Source organism: Panthera tigris, chromosome E2 (genome assembly GCF_018350195.1).
Source record: "Panthera tigris isolate Pti1 chromosome E2, P.tigris_Pti1_mat1.1, whole genome shotgun sequence".
NCBI lineage: Eukaryota > Metazoa > Chordata > Mammalia > Carnivora > Felidae > Panthera > Panthera tigris.
In genome coordinates, this window is record NC_056674.1 from 35,196,063 (window position 1) to 35,214,204 (window position 18,142).

General features: G+C 45.6%; 1 protein-coding gene and 2 long non-coding RNA genes across 4 annotated transcripts in view; 1 reads left to right on the forward strand and 2 right to left on the reverse strand.

Annotated features, from left to right (window-relative positions):
• Window positions 1-537, reverse strand: part of CNOT1 (CCR4-NOT transcription complex subunit 1) — a 101,772-nt gene extending 101,235 nt beyond the window's left edge. Inside the window, exon 1 of the mRNA XM_042969608.1 lies at window positions 436-537. The gene's annotated coding sequence lies outside the window, so the exon portion shown is untranslated. The remainder of the gene's footprint in view (window positions 1-435) is intronic.
• On the forward strand, window positions 119-16,709 carry LOC107180384. Of its 2 annotated transcripts, XR_006211933.1 has the most exons (4): window positions 119-465; window positions 2,900-3,170; window positions 6,549-6,736; window positions 16,455-16,709. It is a non-coding gene; the product is annotated as an uncharacterized LOC107180384 (long non-coding RNA). The 2 variants fall into 2 exon arrangements; XR_001511149.2 differs by lacking the exon at window positions 2,900-3,170.
• LOC122234162 lies at window positions 11,650-16,162 on the reverse strand. Its single transcript, XR_006211934.1, has 3 exons — window positions 15,908-16,162; window positions 15,608-15,689; window positions 11,650-11,907 (listed from the first exon to the last, which is right to left on the reverse strand). It is a non-coding gene; the product is annotated as an uncharacterized LOC122234162 (long non-coding RNA).
• Window positions 16,710-18,142: the final 1,433 nt, after the last annotated feature.

An 18,142-nucleotide genomic window follows, 5' to 3' on the forward strand; every position in this document is an offset into this window, starting at 1 on the left:
GCTCACGTCGCGGCCTTTCCCCTCCCCGTTCCCATTTCATCATTCGCTGCCCGCCCGAGGAGGGATGGACCCAGCACCAGCCAATGATCGTACCCAGCCCGTGGCTCCCGCCCAATCGCCGTGAGGTGCCCGCGGATTTAAACCAATCACACACTATCACTTGCAGAAGTCAAGGAAGAAACCAGGCTCCTGCTAGCAACTACCAATCCGGACTCCTACTTCGCGGGTTTTGGCCAATTGCCGCTCACCCGTCCCTGGGGACTGGAGTCGGCGCTCTCGCGCCTGCGCTCGAGAGGAAGACCAATGGAGAGACGCAGATAACTTCGATTTGGGGCTTCATGGACTTCCCACCTGCCCTCGAGGTCTTCCACCAATAAGGGCCTGGGATTGCCTCCGAGAAACAATAAATAAGGGAGGGGGCCCACAAACCCTCACCTCCCTGCGCGGGAACTACTTTGAGTTACGGTAAAGCACTTTCCCCCACTCTCCGTTCTCTTTCCAAGTGTCAAGTCCGGTACGCTGCGGGGCGACGTTCCCCTCCCCTCGCGTTCCTTTGGCTGAGAACGCCAACTAGCAAGAAACAAGCCAGACTGTAACGAGTGATGGCGCTTTGCTTTCTGGGATATGTAGTCGTCCCTCATCCGCGCGCCCCATTCCTGTCGCAAAAGTATCGCGTCTTTTTCCGTCACTGACTGCGTCCCAAGAGAGCAGTGTGTGCTGGAGAATGTAGTCTCCTATTTGGTCCTAATTTGCTTCACTTTCATCAGAACTTTGTCTTCTATGTAGTTCTGCCTATTGAAGAAGAGATCTCTTACAGAGACATAGGAAGCTAAGGTTCTCTTTTTAGCTTATTCCCTGTAATGGGTATCAGAAAGGATACCTATCAGAAAGGCTCTCCGGAGAAAAAGCATAGAAACCTATATTTTGCTGCGATTTATCTACAGCAGACTATAAGACTTTATAGTCACCTATTCCCAGACAAAAGTAGAAGGACCGGGAAGGAAGTGTTGACTGGTTGGTTTTCGCTTTGGAAAAAATACCTATCCTCATCACTCCCTCCTAGGCTAGACTCAGTAGCTTGTCTCCTAGCCATCTGTTTTCATACTACCCTTTGTGTCTAAAAATACCTTTTTTAAAATCGTGATAAAAAACACTTCACATAAAATTTATCATCTTAACCATTTTTTTAATGTTCTGTACAGTAGTGTTAAATATATGCCCATTGTCATACAACTGATCTCTAGAACTTTTTCATTTTGTAAAACTGAAATTGTATACCAGTTGAACAACTCCCAATTTCCTCCCTCCAGTCCCTGACAACCACCATTGTACTTTCTAAGAGTTTGACTACTTTAGATATCTTTTATAGGTGGAATCATGCAGTATTTGTCTTTTTGTGATTGGTTTCTTTCACTTAACATAATGTCCTAAAAATACTTTTTGACATCTGCCTTTCCTTGGTTGGAGGCCAACTCTTTTACCAAACATTTATTCATTGTCTTATGTTTTCAAGCAACTGTATGAAATCCAGGAACCCCACATGAAGCTAGGGCAAGGGCTGTTTCAGTCTCGTTTATTGCTGTATTCCCAGCACCTAGCACAGTACCTAGCACATGGTAGACACACAAACAAATGAATGCTGAAAAATCAGGAGACAGAGAAATAGACTTATAACATCATAATCTTAGTGGTAAAAGACCCCTCAAACATATCAAGGATGAGGAATAAATCTTTGTATACAGCGTTGCTGTATAAAATTGCTAAAACATCTGTGGATAGCATTTTAGCCAAGTTTATCAAAATTGAAAGCGCATAAGCCCACTGACCCAGTAATTCCATGTCTAGGAATTTATTCCACAGGTGAACATTGCAAATTTGTAAGGATATGAGTGTATAAAAATTCACTGACACATTGTTTATGGGGCCTCTCAAAATTGGAAACAATAGAGAACGGGTTAAATAAATGTATGCTACATTCATACAATGGAATACTATTTAGTTTTTGAAAAGAATGAGGCAAATCTATATGTACTTCAATGAAATGATTCCAAGATTTACTGTTTTTTTTTTTTTAATTTTTTTAATGTTTATTTTTTAGAGAAAGACAGAGCATGAGTGGGGCAGGGGCAGGGAAAGAGTGAGACACAGAATCAAAAGCAGGCTCTAAGCTATCAGCACAGAGCCTAATGTGGGGGTCGAACTCATGATGCGAAGATCATCACCTGAGCCGAAGTCAGATGCTCAACCAGCTGAGCCACCAGGAGCCCCTCAAGATTTATTGTTAAATTTAAAAAGGTGTACAATAGAAAAAACAATAGCATAATCATTACGTTACCATCTGTGTAGGAAAAAAATAACTGTCTATATTTACATATAACTGAATGCATAAAAGGCTTGGAGCTGCGTCTGGGTGGCTCAGTCGGTTGAGCATCTGACTCTTGATACCTGCTCAGGTCATGATCTCATGGTTCCTAAGATCAAGCCCCACGTTGGATTCCCTCCCTCCTCTCCCTCTCCCCCTCACCTGCTTGGGCTCGCTCTCTCTCTCTTTCAAAATAAATAAATAAACATGGGGGGGGGGGCTTGGAAAGATATACGTCCCTACCAAACTGACACTAGTGGTTATCCCTGGGGAGGGAAGTAAAATGAAGAAGGGTAAAGGGAACTTTTGCTTTTTATTCTCTACATCACCACACTATTTGAACTGTTTACAAAGCAGATGTATTCATGTCTTTTTGTATAATTTACATTTTTTCTTTTTTAGAAAAGAGACTGATAGCCATAAAGGTCAACTATCTAAGGTTAACTCTGTAATTCTACAACTAGTTCAGGCCTCAAACATAGATCTCCTAAAATAAGATAAGTTGACAGAAAACTGAGTTGCCTTTCCCCGCTTCAGCCTGTCTCTGCCAGAAAAATGACTTGCTACTTAATACTGAGACTGTTCCAGGACATTCTTAAAGCCCACTGCAGTCCCTACCCTGGAAATAACACATCAATACCACTCCTGAGGACCTGACCTGCCTTGAGGACTTAGTCAACTACCTGCAGGATTCACACAATAGCCTGGAGATCAAAGTCCTTCAACTGTGTGTTGTCAAGAATTCTGGGTGGCTTCCATCCCTACTAGAAGCAGAGAGACCTTATAGAATGTTTACCAACTGTAAAAGGTAAAGGAGATTCACCTGGTGTACTTTTTCATTTTACTGAAAAACATAGTAGGAAATCATGCCCAAACTATTTTACTAGAGACCTTCACAAAAGATTCACTAAATCACTCAGCAATTACGTGTCCTAGGGTTCAAAACGTATTTAGAAACAGAACACTTCAGCCAGCTGTTAATTACTCACCTGGCCTCTTTCCTCAGCCTTCTTCTTCTGATCCTTCACCCCCCAATTAATTGTGCATCCCAAGCTCTGGAAGAATTTTACAAACTCTTTTAATTGTTTCCCAAAATAGCCTGGAGGAGGAAACCTAAGTCTCAGGAAACAAAAGCCTTACTGAATTGGGTTGCAATCAGTTGAGGCAAATGTACCTAGAAGACAAAGGACTTTGAGACTTTTAGATCTGTGGGGCACCTGGGTGGTTCAGTCAGTTAAGTGGCGGGTCATGATCTCAGTTTCTTGAGTTCTCGTGAGTTCCAGCCCCACATCGGGCTCTGTGCTGACATCTCAGAGCCTGGAGCCTGCCTCAGATTCTGTGTCTCCCTCTCTCTCTGCCCCTCCCTCGCTCAGGCTATGTCTCTCTCTGTCTCTAAAAATAAAAAAAAGATTAAAAAAAAAAAAAAGATCTGTGCGAACTATATATGTTTAGGTGCTTGGAAGAAGGGTGAACAACAACAACAACAAAAAAGCAAGCAGAAATACAAGACTTACTACTTCACGTTCCCCTTTTTCGGTGCCATTTATCAGATGGTTCAGTAAATTCAATTTACAGTACTGTTGACTACCTTAGGATTCTCTGTCCTATCCAGAGCAGCTCCCTGACAGCCCAACCCTAGGTTCTGATCTCCTTCCAGCCCATCACCACTGCCTAGCAGCAAAGCTCCTGACTCCCTAAGCACCCATGCTTTGGTATCACTTTGGTGGCTCTACCCTGAGGGCAGTGTGTCCAGGGAAGCACACTGCAAAAAACTCACTGAGAAGTTCTGAAACTCAAGTCCTAAACCAGGCTGTACCCCTAACTTTCTGTGTAACCTTGGGAGGGTCATTCCCTTCCCTGGACCAGTTCTTTCCTTCTTCACTACTCTGAGGATATCGGGCAAGATTACATGGCTCCCTGGTTGTGCACTTTTGACTTCTAAGAAGCCAAGGACCTACTGTGGGGTGCTGGAATTCTTATGTGTGCATAGGTTTCTTTGATCAGCCAATATATTCTAAAAATACAACTTTACATGCTTTATCCCATCCACACCTCAGGACCCTGTGAGGTACAGATTGAGTTATTTACCCCATGTTACAGATCATAAAACCAAGGCTTAGAGAAGCTGAGTCACTCGCTGGAGGTCACATACCTAGTCAATGGCAGAGCAAGTGTTGAAACCCAACCTGTCTGGTTTCAGGGCTCATATTCTCAGGCACCATGCTCTTAGTCGTTGTTTGGAAAAACCCCTGCCCAGGTAACCTCCCAGCTGTAATGTTCAATGGCCCATCAGCAACCAGATAGTTTCCAAACCAAAAAAAAAAAAAAATATATATATATATATATATATATATATAATCTGATAGGGTGTTATAAATTAGTGATACAGGTCCTGAAAATACTGCTGTGTGTTTGGTGTTTTCCAGTTGAGTTTGCATTTGAATTACTAGATCCTATCCTTAACAGGAAATTTGTTCTAGGACTGTGTAGGAGCTTCTGACTTAATTTAAGGCTGTTAGTCCCCTGTCTCTTTTCATGAGAGAACACGTAAGAAGCTCGGAAGGAACAAGAAAGGCCACACAGCATGGCCTCTGGTTCATGGATACTTTAGAATTATCTAAATGGATGCTTGCACACAAATTAGGGCAGGTCTAAGAAATATGCCTGGGGTCCAGGCAGATGAGTGAAACTTAGGACTACTGATAGAACTCTGAGCTGGACAAAGTCTGTGACTCTGCTCTAATTTTCTGTGTCCTCTCTGATTACAGACCTAATGATTGAAGTGGTTGTCTGTATGCTGGACTTTTAGCTCAAACTCTTTCCTTCACCCATCTGGGCGCCTGCCTTGGCAGATAGTTCATTTTGTATTACAGACTTCTCAGGGCACTATCTGAGCCCCAATGTAGACTTAACATTCTTTTTTCATATTTATAATTGCTTTAAAGAAATTTTTTTTTTAAATCCAAGTTAGTTAACATACAGTGTCATAATGGTTTCAGGTAGACTTAACATTTTTTTTTACCTAACATTTATCTCTGTGATCATTTCAGAGACCTTAGAGATGTAAACTTGAACCGTGTCCTGAACAGGAGAAGGGGTGGGCAATAAATTGGGGATTGCCCTCCAAACTCCTTTTCAGCACTCCATACTTCCCTCTCTAGGGCATAAGTGCATCAGAAATTTAACCTCTTCCAAATACAGCCAGGTGCTCCTAGATGGCCATCTTTTTGATGTAACCTTGTATGGTGGCAGAGGCAAGGGAACTCTCTGGGATCCCTTTTATAAGGGCACAAATCTCATTCGTAAGTGCTCCACCCTCATGACCTAATCATTTCCTAAAGGCCCCACCTCCCGATATCATCACTTTGGGATGGCCATATGTTTACCTGCATTTTAGGCTGTTTAATTTTTAGCTATCTGCCTCAGCATGGTGATGGGCTCATAGTAGGTGCCCTATAAATATGGAATAAATAAGTGAATGAATGGCTCTTTTATTTTTTTACTTTTTTTTCCTGAAGTTTATTTACTTTTGAGAGAGAGAGAGAGAGCAAGGGGTAGAGAGAGAGGGAGACACAGAATCCAAAGCAGGCTCCAGGCTCTGAGCTGCCAGCACAGAGCCCAATGTGGGGCTTGAACTCTGAAAGGTAAGATCATGACCTGAGCTGAAGTAGGATGCTTAACTCATTGAGTTACCCAGGTGCCCTTAAAAAACTCTTGAAGAGAGTCAACTCCAGAGAATCACTTCTTTTTAATAGGCTGTTGATCATATACAACATCTAATCCTGCTATCTCGATATAGACAATAGACAAATAGATACATCTGTTCAAAAGGGGAGGGGGGGTAAGTAGAGGTGTAGAAAAATGGCTTTCAAAGTTACCTTTAAGTAAGAAAGCCTCTCAAAATGCAACTTGTGTTAAGGTTTATTTTTTCTAAATCGCTGGCAAGAATTTGATCCCTCCCATCAGCTCTAGGAGTCAGGATATGAGCCAGAGAAAGTTTCCTGTCACTTTGCAGATGCGAAAATAGAGACTCAGAAGAGCTTAGTGTCTCTATTAAGGTCAAGTAGCAAATTAGAGGCAGAACCTTCACTGGAACCCGGCAGCTTCTGGAGAATTCCAGGAGCAGCCTACTTGTCCATCCTCCTCACGTAGACCTTTTTTGTCTTCCCCCTTTTCCTCTTCCCAGATTTCACTACTTTGGCGATAGCAGCATAGAGCTTTGGAGAAGGGCAGTGAGAGTGCTTGGAAGGGGAGGCACCTCAAGAGAAGCAGATTGGGTGTACGGGAAGACCCAGCCTTTGGGGAACCTAACCCACACATGAGGAAGATCACAATTCTTCAGGAAGCTTTTGAACATCTCCAGAGCCTGAACAGGTTGGTATTGGAGCACTAGGACACCTGAGCCCTTTGAAAAGAAAGGTCAAATCATTAGTACCAGTTATCTGGCTAGTACGTTTCTGTAGAGCAATGGTTCTCACAATGGAGTTCCCTCAGCAGCAGCAGCAACTCCATCATGGAACTTGTAAGAAATACACATTCTTTTTTTTTTTTTTTAATGTTTATATTTTTGAGAGACAGAGAGTGAGCAGAGGAGGGGCAGACAGAGAGGGAGACAAAGAATCCAAAGCAGGGTCCAGGTTCTGAGCTGTCAGCACAGAGCCTGACATGGGGCTCAAACTGCGAGATCATGACCTGAGCCAAAGTTGGATGCTCAACAAACTGAGCCACCCAGGCACCCCCTCCCCCCCCCCCTTTTTTTAAGATTTATTATTATTCTTACATTAGAAAGAGAGAGAGAGAGTGTGTGTGTGTGTGTATGAGCAGGGGGCAGGGGGAGAGGGAGAGAGAAAGAGAATCTTAAGCAGGCTCTACACTCAGTGCAGAGCCCAATGAGGGGCTCAATCCCATGACCCTGGGATCATGACCTGAGCTGAAATCAAGACGCTCTCGACGCTCAGCTGACCGAGGCACCCAGGTGCCCCCCAAAACACACTCCTTTACACTCTAGCCCAGATCTACAGAATCCAACACCCTGGGGCTAGAGCCCACCAGGCTACCCTCCTAGTGATTCTGATATGTTTTAAACTTTGAAAAGCACTGCTCCAGAGTTGAAGTTTTATATTAACTTTTTTTTTTTTTTTTTTAGCAGAAAAAGTACTAACTTTTTTTTTTTTTCTTATGCTATAGAGGCCTGGATAGAGAGACAGGGGAGATCACTGGAGATGTCTGGGGGCTTCTTGGGGAAGGTGGTATTTGAATGGGGACTTTATGACCCTAACCTCAGTCTTCCTAATTATATTCTCCAAGCTATGGGGCTTCTAACTGCATCCACTTTTCTCAGGTCCCCAAACCACAGCTGTCTTTAAGTCCAGAACAAGTCCTGGGGTCTCAAGCCAGGAACTTGGTTCTTTCTGGCTGGGTCCCATTTGGCACCCTTCACTCGTTGAAGGGTGAAGAGCTTCCCTCCCTACCCCCAGGAGGACCTAGCCCAGATTGAGTCCTGAGTCACCTCCCCTGTGCAGGTTCTGGTGAGACACTGGTTAGGAGTTGGGTGGCCCCACCTTGATTCTGAGGAATGAGATCTCATATTCTTTACAGAAGCCAGCAGCCTTTTTGTTCCAGTATCAGGTAGTGGCTCACTATCTAGGAGACCAAAGAAGTGGGTCACTCAGCAACTGTGTTTTCTTTAGCCTCTGCAAAGAGGCTCTTCCTTAAAGTAACCCTCAGACCAACCGACCCCTATTTGGGTTTCCTCTCACAGCTACCAGCTCTGAGGGTATTTCTGGCTAGAGCATCAGGTACTTATGAGCCAGTAACTCTCCCAGCTCTACAGCGACTGCCCCTCCATCACAAGGGCAGAACTTTCATTTCTTCCACAAATAACCATTGCTTAGACATCCACCATGCCCTAGATTGTAGCTCAGAAGAGTACAGGCCCTTCAGGTGCTGGCTGATGTTGCTCGCAGGCTAGCAGAGAAGCCAACTGTCAAACAAAGAATTACAAGTATAATAAATGTTAATAAATGGGGAAGCACAGGAAGCTTTGGGGAGTCTAGAACCCAGTGTAGGCATTCAAGCATTCTCTAAGGATGTGGAAGGAGTAGGAGTTCTCTGGATAGAGTGGCAGAGAGAGTTTGCATCCCAACAAAGACCCGAGCCTTACAGAGATGACACTGGCGTCTGTGGACATCTTTGAGGAATTGAAAGGCCAGGAGAGCTGGAGTTGAGAGAAGTAGCTGGAGACCTGCTAGAGCAGCCTTCCTCAGCCCTTTATCCTTAAGGGCTCTGGAAACCTTTCAAGGGTGGGGTAGAACAGGTGACATACTAATATGTGCATTGTTTTAAGGTCACATTGACTGTACCAAGGAGAAAGGGCGGGTGCCCAGCCAGAGAAGTTAATAGGAGGCTAACCAGGAAGCTACCCCAAGCGGGGGGGGGGGGGGGGGGGGGGGGGGGGGGGGGACTCTGGGTAGAGCATCAGAGGGAAGTGAGGCCACCAGAGGGAAGGGAGATAAAAGTGTGGGGCTTTGGCAACCTACCTATGAAAGGTGAGGGAGGAAAAAGTTAAGTCTGCCCCAGGTGACTCACCCCCACAAAGCAGGAACAATGGAGGAGTAATGGTGGGTTCAAGGTGCCTGTGAATCACCCAAGAGGAGAGATTGAGAGACCCCTGGGCTAAGGCTGCAGGACAAGGAGCTGGGAGACAGACTGCTGATGGGGACTGAAGTCTCGGGCAGAAGGGCTGCTGTGGGGGAAACTTCGGAGAGCAGAGGCCTCAAGGTCCCGAGAAGAGGTGCCTCCATTCACAGTTAAGGAGGGAAGAGCCTCGGGACAGCCCAGCCCAAGAGGATGAGGACGAGTAGAGGCTAAGCGAGGTCACAGAATCACAGAAGCCAGAGCACTGAGAGACTCTGTGTTTTGGTGCAGTCCAGCAAGGAAGGGATTGACAAGGCCTCAGGCTGTGTGACAGGGCTGATGGTGACCTTGGAGAGAGCCATTTCTGTGGAATGAGGGGGGGAGAAGCCAGATCTGAGTGGGAGATGTAGCTGGAAGGGAGAGGAGAGGTTTTTGTTCTGTTTTGTTTTTTTAAGATGGAGAGATTGGTGCATATTTAAATGCTAATGAACTTCTTTTGGAAAGAAGTTATCTCTCCTTGGGTTTTAGATAGCTTTTTAGATAGCTCGAGGGACAAGGTCTCCTTCTTTGTTTCCAAAAGGAAGGAAGAAATTTTTGGCCTTTGATCTCTCCCACCCTGCCTACCTGACGGTTCTTCTCCCAGGCAGAATGTATGGGGGGGGGGGGGCAGCCCCCATTTTGGAGGGGTACTGGAAGCCCCTCATTCCCAGGCTGCTGATTTCCGGAAGAACAAAGGACCTCAGCACTCCACTCTGACCCAGGATTCCTCACCTGCTACTTCAGGGCCTCCACAAACCTCTCCCCACCCAGGAAATTGCAGGCCAGGTTACTGTCCCCCCGTGTAGACAAAAGGGCACAAAGGTCATTTTCCCACAACTTACAGCAGAATGGGCCCCGTCACATGCTGCCTCTGGTACTGAGACCTAACCTGGGAGCTGAGGGGAGAAGAGCTAGGAACTGGGACTCCCTGGGGGCTCTTTTAAATTAGCCAAAAACTGCTCCTAGATATGGGCCTACCTGCTCCCCCAGGATGACAGTTCTATCCCACATCCTCTTCCTGGACCCTAGGGCCCTCACTTCCATGTCCTCTGCTTCCAATCGAATAGCTGCCTCTCCCTCAACCATTGCTTCTTTCAACAAATATTTGAGTACTTACAGTGTTCCTGACACTGTACAGGTGCTGGTGCTGGGATTGTAACAGTGTGCAAACATCCTGCCCTACATTTAATCCCCGTGGTCTCTGGCCTGTCTCTCCCTGACTGTGGGGTCACAGCCTCGCTGTAGTGACTTTACCGGTGGCTGCTGGATCTCCTCGGGTTCACCTGCACAGTCCCCAGGCACGGAGTGAGTCCCTGCCTCAGGTAATTCTGGTTTGGCTGCAAGTACAGGATGGGGCATGGATGCACTCAGGCACCCCAGGGATGGGACCATTCGGAGGCTGGAGGCAGCGAGTGTTAAGTGTAGGAAGGGGTTATGTGGTAGAGAGCCTCAGATATTCCCTCCCTCCATTCCATTATTCCACGCCCAGTCCCCCCAGACTCAGTGAATCCCATAGAGATGTTCTTTTTGTTTGGAATCCCACAAACTTTTTCTATGCTTTATACCCCTGATCCATTTCTTTTCTTTTTTTTTTAACTTTTTTAAAAAGTTTTATTTATTTATCTTGAGAGGGGGAGAGAGAGAAAGAGCATGAGCAGGGGAGGGGCAGAGAGAGAGTCCCAAGCAGTTCTGCACTGCCAGCACAGAACCCGACGTGGGGCTTGAACCCACAAACCGTGAGATCATGACCTGAGCCAAAGTCAGCCACTTAACTGACTGAGCCACCCAGGTGCCCCTCAAAAATAAATAAACATGAAAAAAAAATTAAAAACAAAACAGGGAGGGACAGGGGGATAAACAATAATAAATACATACATACATATATAAACAATAAATCAAGCAAGCACACTAGGCATTCAAAGTGCTGTGACAAGTAATGAAGCAGAACAAGTTGCTGGAGTGACAAAGAGGTGGGCACTTATTTTTGTTTGAGGAGATCTCTGACTAGGATCTGAGCAGAGACCTGAGGAGCTGAGGGAGGAAGCCATGCAGGCATCTAGTGGCAAAGGGTTCCAGGCCAGGGACCAGGAAGCACATAGACCCTGAGGCTGACATCTGCTGAGTCTGTAGGTGAAAATGAAGCAGAGCTGAGGTGGTGGACAGGGAGGAGGAGGGTGGTAGAACAGGAGGTCACAGAGAAATAGGACTGTGGGGCCTGTTATTCAAGGTGAGGACCTCGGCTTTCCTCTAGTAAGAAGAGAAGCCATAGAGGATTTTGAGCTGAGGATGACGAGTTTTAAAAGACTGTTGCAGGGGTCCTTGGGTGGCTCAGTCGGTTAAGCGTTCAACTTCAGCTCAGGTCTTGATATCACGGTTCGTGAGTTTGAGCCCCATGTCTCTCTGCCTCTCCCCTGCTCTTGCCCCCCCCCCAAATAAATAAATAACCTTAAAAAAAAAGAGAGAGTAAAAGATGATTGCAAGGACAGGAGACTACAGGAAAACAAGGGTGGCAGCAGAAATTTGCAACCAAAAAGCCCAAGTTGGGTGGCCCTTCGCTCAAAAAGCCAATACTCAAGAGAAGAATTTTGATTGGCAACGAATAGGAGCTTTATTCAGGAGGCCAGGCACCTGGGGAGAAAGTGGACTCTTGTCCAAAAATCAACTCTGAGGTTTCTGCCTGGCCCAAAGATTTTTAAAGGAACTTCAGGGCAGTTAATCAGTAAAAGGGAACCACAGTGGTCGGTGACACTCCTTGACCACATGCACACTCAGTGGTGCCAGCTACGGATGTTATCTCTGTATTCAGAGGTTGTGTCCTGGTGTTGTGCAAGAGGGTTTGTTCCAAGTCTTTCGAGGAAACAACGCATGATCTATAGATATACAAAGAAAGGTTATAGATATAACCTTATACTTAGATATGCAAAGAAAGTTAACCAATCACATGGGCTAAAGGTGCTTGCTAAAACTTAAAGACTACTAAGTTGACTGGAGAGGCTGAGGCAGTGACTTCAGAATCACCAAATTAGAAGGATATTATAATAGTCCAGGCAACAGATGATGGTGGACTGGACTAGTTGCAGAGGTGGAGAAAAGCAATGCCTATAATAACGATATCCAGACCGCAAGGCATGGCTCTCACTGTCTCGCACCCCACTGACCAACCACTTACTGGGGTGGCCATGTGGAACTGGTACCTTCAGAAGAGGTTGCTTGTGTGTGTTGCCAGCATAATGCCCCTGGTAGCCTTGTGCCATCCTCCGTGCCCCCCCTCCCCGCCCCCGGCAGGGTGACTAGAGGTTGAGGGTGTTGAAGCCAATGCCCTGAATCATGCCATAAACCTCCAGGACCAGCAGAGAGGAATCAGTCCAAGATCTTTCCAGGATTAAGGGTTTAATCACAATATACTATACTTCTGGCACAAGGTCTAATTACATTGACACCCAACATGATGAAAACTTCCAGTAGGGCATGTGAGACCTGAGCTTGTGCCCTCCGGCCTCTTGGAGCTGCCCCTGGGGAACACCTGCATGAAGCTGCAGGTACCGCTACAACCTTTCCCCAGGAAGATGGTTACGAAGTACCAGCCAGCTCGGACAAGCCAGTGGGCTCTATTCTGATCTAGGGGCCAGAGTTCACTATTTATGTATGTATGTATGATTTAAACATTTTTTAACATTTATTTATTTTTGAGAGACAGAGTGCGAGCCAGGGATGGGCAGAGAGAGAGGGAGACACAGCACAGAGCCCGACACAGGGCTCAAACCTACATACTCTGAGACCATGACCTCAGCCAAAGTCGGACCCTTAACTGACTCAGCCACCCAGGTGCCCTATTTTTTTTTAAGTTTATTTTTTTTTTTTTTCAGAGAGAGAGAGAGAGAGAGAGAGAGCAAGCAGGAAGGCCAGAGAGAGGGAGACAGAATCCCAAGCAGGCTCCGCACCATCAGCACAGAGTCCATGCGAGGCTGGAACCCAGGAATGTGAGATCATGACTGGAGGCGAAGTTAAGAGTTGGACGTTTACTGACTGAGCCGCCCAGGTGCCCCCACAATTTATTTTTTAAAATTTGGCTCATTCAGACAGAGGCAAAGGCTCTCTGGTCCTCTTCTCCCGCCTATTGTCACTCCTTATAACTTGCCACCTATTTCCACCTGGGCATGCGCAGCAGGAACTTTGCAAGGCTGAATGGCTGCCAAACTTCTTGGCAGAAATCTGAGCTAGAGTACCCGGTAAATGCTCCTGAAGTGTTAATTCTTGTTTGAAAACCAAAATTTGGTGACCTGCAACAGCTCCCTGTATACAATAATCCTTTGTCAATGGTCAAATGAAATTGTGAATAAATAAAAGGTAAAAATAAACAAAATAGATGAAGATGCGAGGTACTTCGGATTTTTGGGTTCCTGCAATGGTAAATCAGAACCCCAAGGGCCCAGCACCAGCACAGGAAGCAGAGGCAGAAACACTGCGGTGAGGCAGCCATCTCCTCTGAGTTGTTACCATTCCTGGTGAGATCTCCTGCTGCTTATTTTGTTTAAAAAAATCATACAGCACTGGGGAACCAGCTGGCTCAGTCAGCAGAGCATGTGACTCTTGATCTCAGGGTTGTGAGTTCAAACCCCATGTTGGATGTAAAGCCTACTTAAAAAAAGAAAAATCAGAGTGCTGTAGTTTGCATAAATCACTTTCTTTCTTCTTTTTTTTTTTTTTAATGTTTTGTGTGTGTGTGTGTGTGTGAGTGTGTGTGTGTGTGTGTGTTTTATTTGAGAGAGGGAGAGGGAGAGAGAGAGTCCGATGCTCGGCAGACTGAGCCACCCAGGTGCCCCCGTGAATCACTTTCCTAATGAAATCAGAGTCAATTCAGAGTTACCTCTAGACTCTTACTTATTTGTATTTAGATATGCACACCCTGTTAGGTGGGAGAGACAGGTGTGGGGTGGTGGTATATACTGCAGGGGAAATTGAGGACAGTCCTATCTCACCCAACGGAATGAATGTTATCTCTGATGTGGATCAGGGCCTGCCTGTTGAGTGTTTTGTCATGGTCTTTGTAAGTTTCTTCCTGATTAGCCCAGGATAGGGGGCAGGGTCCTCATGACAGGGGCTGTACAGCCTGAACAACCCTGCCCTTAGACACAAAAAACTGAATTCTAGTTCACACTCTGCTTCCTACTGCCTGGACAGCCTTAGGGTAGTTTGTTTTCATGTCTACAAGATGGGCATAATAATGCAAATTCTAAACAATAATAAAATTAAATCTGGAGTACATCAAACTTTTGTATTGTTTCAATTCTTTTTTTTAATATTTTTAAAATATTTATTCATTTTTGAGAGACAAAGAGAGAGCATGAGTGGGGGAGGAGCAGAGAGAGATGGAGACACACAATCTAAAACAGACTCCAGGCTCTGAGCTGTCAGCACAGAGCCCGACATGGGGCTTGAACTCATGGGCTGCAAGATCATGACCTGAGCAAAAGTCTGATGCTTAACCAACTGAGCCACCCAGGCCCCCCTTGTTTGAATTCTTAATAAGGACAATATATTGCCTTTGCAATTTAAAAAGCAAAAAGAGGGGTGTCTGGGTGGCTCAGTTAGATAAGCATCTGACTCAGTATCAGCTCAGGTTGTGGTTGAGCTCTGCACTGACAGCATGGATCCTGCTTGGGATTCTCTCTCTGCCCCTCCCCTGCTTGTGCTCTTTCTCTCTCAAAAAATAAAAAGCAAAAAGAAAGCAGCACCTGGCTGGCTTAGTCTGAGGAACATGTGACTCTTGATCCTGGGGTTGTGAGTTTGAGCCCCATGATGGGTGTGGAGCCTACTTTAAAAAAATAAACTAAACAATTTTTAAATAAATAAATATTGTGGAATGATTACCACAAGTTTAGTTAACAACTAATTACCTCACATAGTTAACAAATATTTTTTTTCTTATGGTGAGAACTTTTAAGATTTACTCCACTGGAAGCTTTCAAATATACAAGACAGTATTAACTGTAGTCACCATGCTGTATATTATATCCCTAAAACTTACTCATCTTATAATTGAAAATTTTTACTTTTTGTCCACCTTCATCCATTTTCCCCACCCTCCCAAAATAAGATTTTTTATTATTTATTTTTAAATGTTTATTTATTTTGAGAGGGAGCGGGAGAGGAGAGAGAGAGAGACAGAGAACAAGCAGGGGAGGGGCAGAGAAAAAGGGTGAGAGAGAATCCCAAGCAGGCTGGGTGCTGTCAGCACAGAGCCTGATGTGGGGCTCAAACTCATGAACTGTGAGATCATGACTTGACCCAAAGTCTCAGGATCAACCGACTGAATCACCCAGGTGCCCCCAAAATAAGATTTTTTAAAACAAAATGTGGCCTCACCTATCTGCTTGCCTCACAGAATTGCTGTAAATAGAATTGGGAGTGTGTGTGTGTGTGTGCGTGAGAGAGAGAGAGAGAGAGAGAGAGAGAGTGTAAGGACACTGCATTGGGGTTATGAGCTCCTCTTTTTCCTTTGCTCTCTGCCAGCTGAAGAGGAGAGAGTTGCCCTCTCTACAGCCCTCACTGAGGAGAGGGGTGACTCACCTCATTGAAGCCATTGTCCTCTGTGTTGTAGAAGATTTTGCAGGTGTCCTCTCAGAGTCTGGTGTTGAGGGGAGTCCAGAGGCTGTAAGCAGAGAGCCGGAGAGTCAGGCTGTGAGGGCAGGGCCCCGGGGGCTCACCTCCATCCATGTGGCAGTCACTCCATTTCCTGCTGTATTAATTATCCCTGATCAGTCTAAACTGGCCTGCCTGGTGGCATTGCTTACCTCTGGCCTACACATGGCAGAAAGCAACCTGCCTCAGAGGTACATGTGCCAAGGACGGGAAGGAGATAGGACTTACTGCTGCCGGTGAGGCAGTGGTAGTAACCAAACTAGCAGAGTGTCATTGTTCAGCTGGTAGTTGCTCCTTCTGTTTCCGCTCCAAAGCCCTGCAACCAGAAAAGACAACTAAATGCTAAGAAGCTCCCTCCTGATGGTAACAGTGATGATGTCTAACCTCAGTGGAGTGCTCACTGTGTGCCAGGGCCTGCTCTGAGCCCTTTACATTCATTGTCTCCTTTATTCACCATAACTCTGTAAAGCAGGGACTATTGTGAGAACTCCCAGTTTACAGATGGGGAAACCGAGCCACACAGCCAGTCAATGGCAGAGCCAAGATTCAAACCCAGATTGGTGCCATTTCTGGGCCTGCACCGTTAGCCACTTGGCTATGTGACCTCCTAAAGGATTAACAGTGAACTATATTCAGAATCTCAGAGCAGCTGACATCATTCATATTAGCCTCATTTCCAGATGGGGAAACCTGTGTGAAACTGAATAAAGAAACTTTATTTAAAATGGAGTCATAAGGCCAGAAAGGGGAGCTCTCACAACCTCCTCAATTGCAGACCTCAACGCGAAGAGGCGGACCTTGCATTCTCAACAGGAGGAAACCTATACTTTACCACCCCAGCAGGAAGAAGAAAGATTTCCTCCTCCTCCAGCAACAGCCCAGCCAATGAGACACAGTCACAACTCAGCCAATGAGAAGTCACAACACTTCAAACTCCCAGTTTACTCCAATGGACTTTCAGGTTACAACAGCGCCTCCCAACTCTCCACCTTCCTCTGTAAAACCTTGTTCTCTAGACTTGGCTCTGGTTTTGCCACAGCTTGTTTGTTCTCTATTGTTCCTGAATAAACCTATTTTGCTGGCAAAATAACTGACAATTTTATCATTAAGGTTAACACGGGGGAGAGGGGGGAGAACCTGGGTAGCTCAGTTGGGTAAACAACCAATTCTTGATTTCATCTCATGATCTCACAGGTTGGTGAGTTCCAGGCCTGAGACAGGCTCTGCGATGACAGTGGAGAGCCTGCTTCACATTCTGTCTCTCCCCCTCTCTTTCTGCCCCTCCTCTGCTCCTGTGCTCTCTCTCTCAAAATAAATAAATACACTTAAAAAACAAAAACGAGGGGCGCCTGGGTGGCTCTGTCGGTTAAGCGTCCGACTTCAGCTCAGGTCACGATCTCACGGTCCGTGAGTTCGAGCCCCGCGTGGGGCTCTGGGCTGATGGCTCAGAGCCTGGAGCCTGCTTCCAATTCTGTGTCTCCCTCTCTCTCTCTGCCGCCCCCCCCCCCCACTCCCGTTCATGCTCTGTCTCTCTCTGTCTCAAAAATAAATAAATGTTAAAAAAATAAAAAAACAAAAACAAAAAAACAAAAATGAAAACACTGGGGGTCGTGGGGTGGGGTCGGGGGAGGTCAAGGTCAAAGTTTAATCCTTATCCTACAAATGTATTCCAATCTTTCCATTGATCTCCACCTCCAGTGCTTTTGTTGGGTCTAGGCCATCTGTCATTGTCACTTCTGCCTGGACCACAACAGTTCAACTCTTAGGCAAACCTCCTACCACCACCCCCACCCCGGCTCCCGCCTTTTTTTAAAGTAAGCTCTATGCCCATTTTGGGACTTGAACTCACCACCATGAGAGCTACAGTTGCCTATTCCTATTGACTGAGACAGCCAGGCACTTTTTGAGGCAAACCCTATTAAGTGAAAAATTCCATCCTAATTTAAGTACTCTCTGATGCCAAATGTGACCTTTTAAAAGGATAACAACAATCGGGCACCTGGCTGATTCAGTTGGTAGAGCACACAACTCTTCATCTCAGGGTTGCCATGAATTCAAGTCCCAGCTAGGGCCTAAAGCTTACTTAAAAAATAAAAAAATAAGGGGCGCCTGGGTGGCTCGGTTGGTTGAGCCTCCGACCTTGGCTCAGGTCATGATCTCACTATCTGCGAGTTCAAGCACTGCGTCTGGCTCTGTGCTGACAGCTCAGAGCCTGGAGCCTGCTTCAGATTCTGTCTCCCTCTCTCTCTCTGACCTTCCCCCATTCATGCTCTGTCTCTCTCTGTCTCAAAAATAAATAAACATAAAAAAAATTTAAAAATAAGAACTCTAAAAGAATGAAAACAATGAAACACTTATTTATCCCTTAATATAATAATAATATAATAATAAAGAAAACACTTCTTACAAATCTGACATGATTCTTGCAATACTTTGAGCTAAATATTTATGTATATTTTGCAG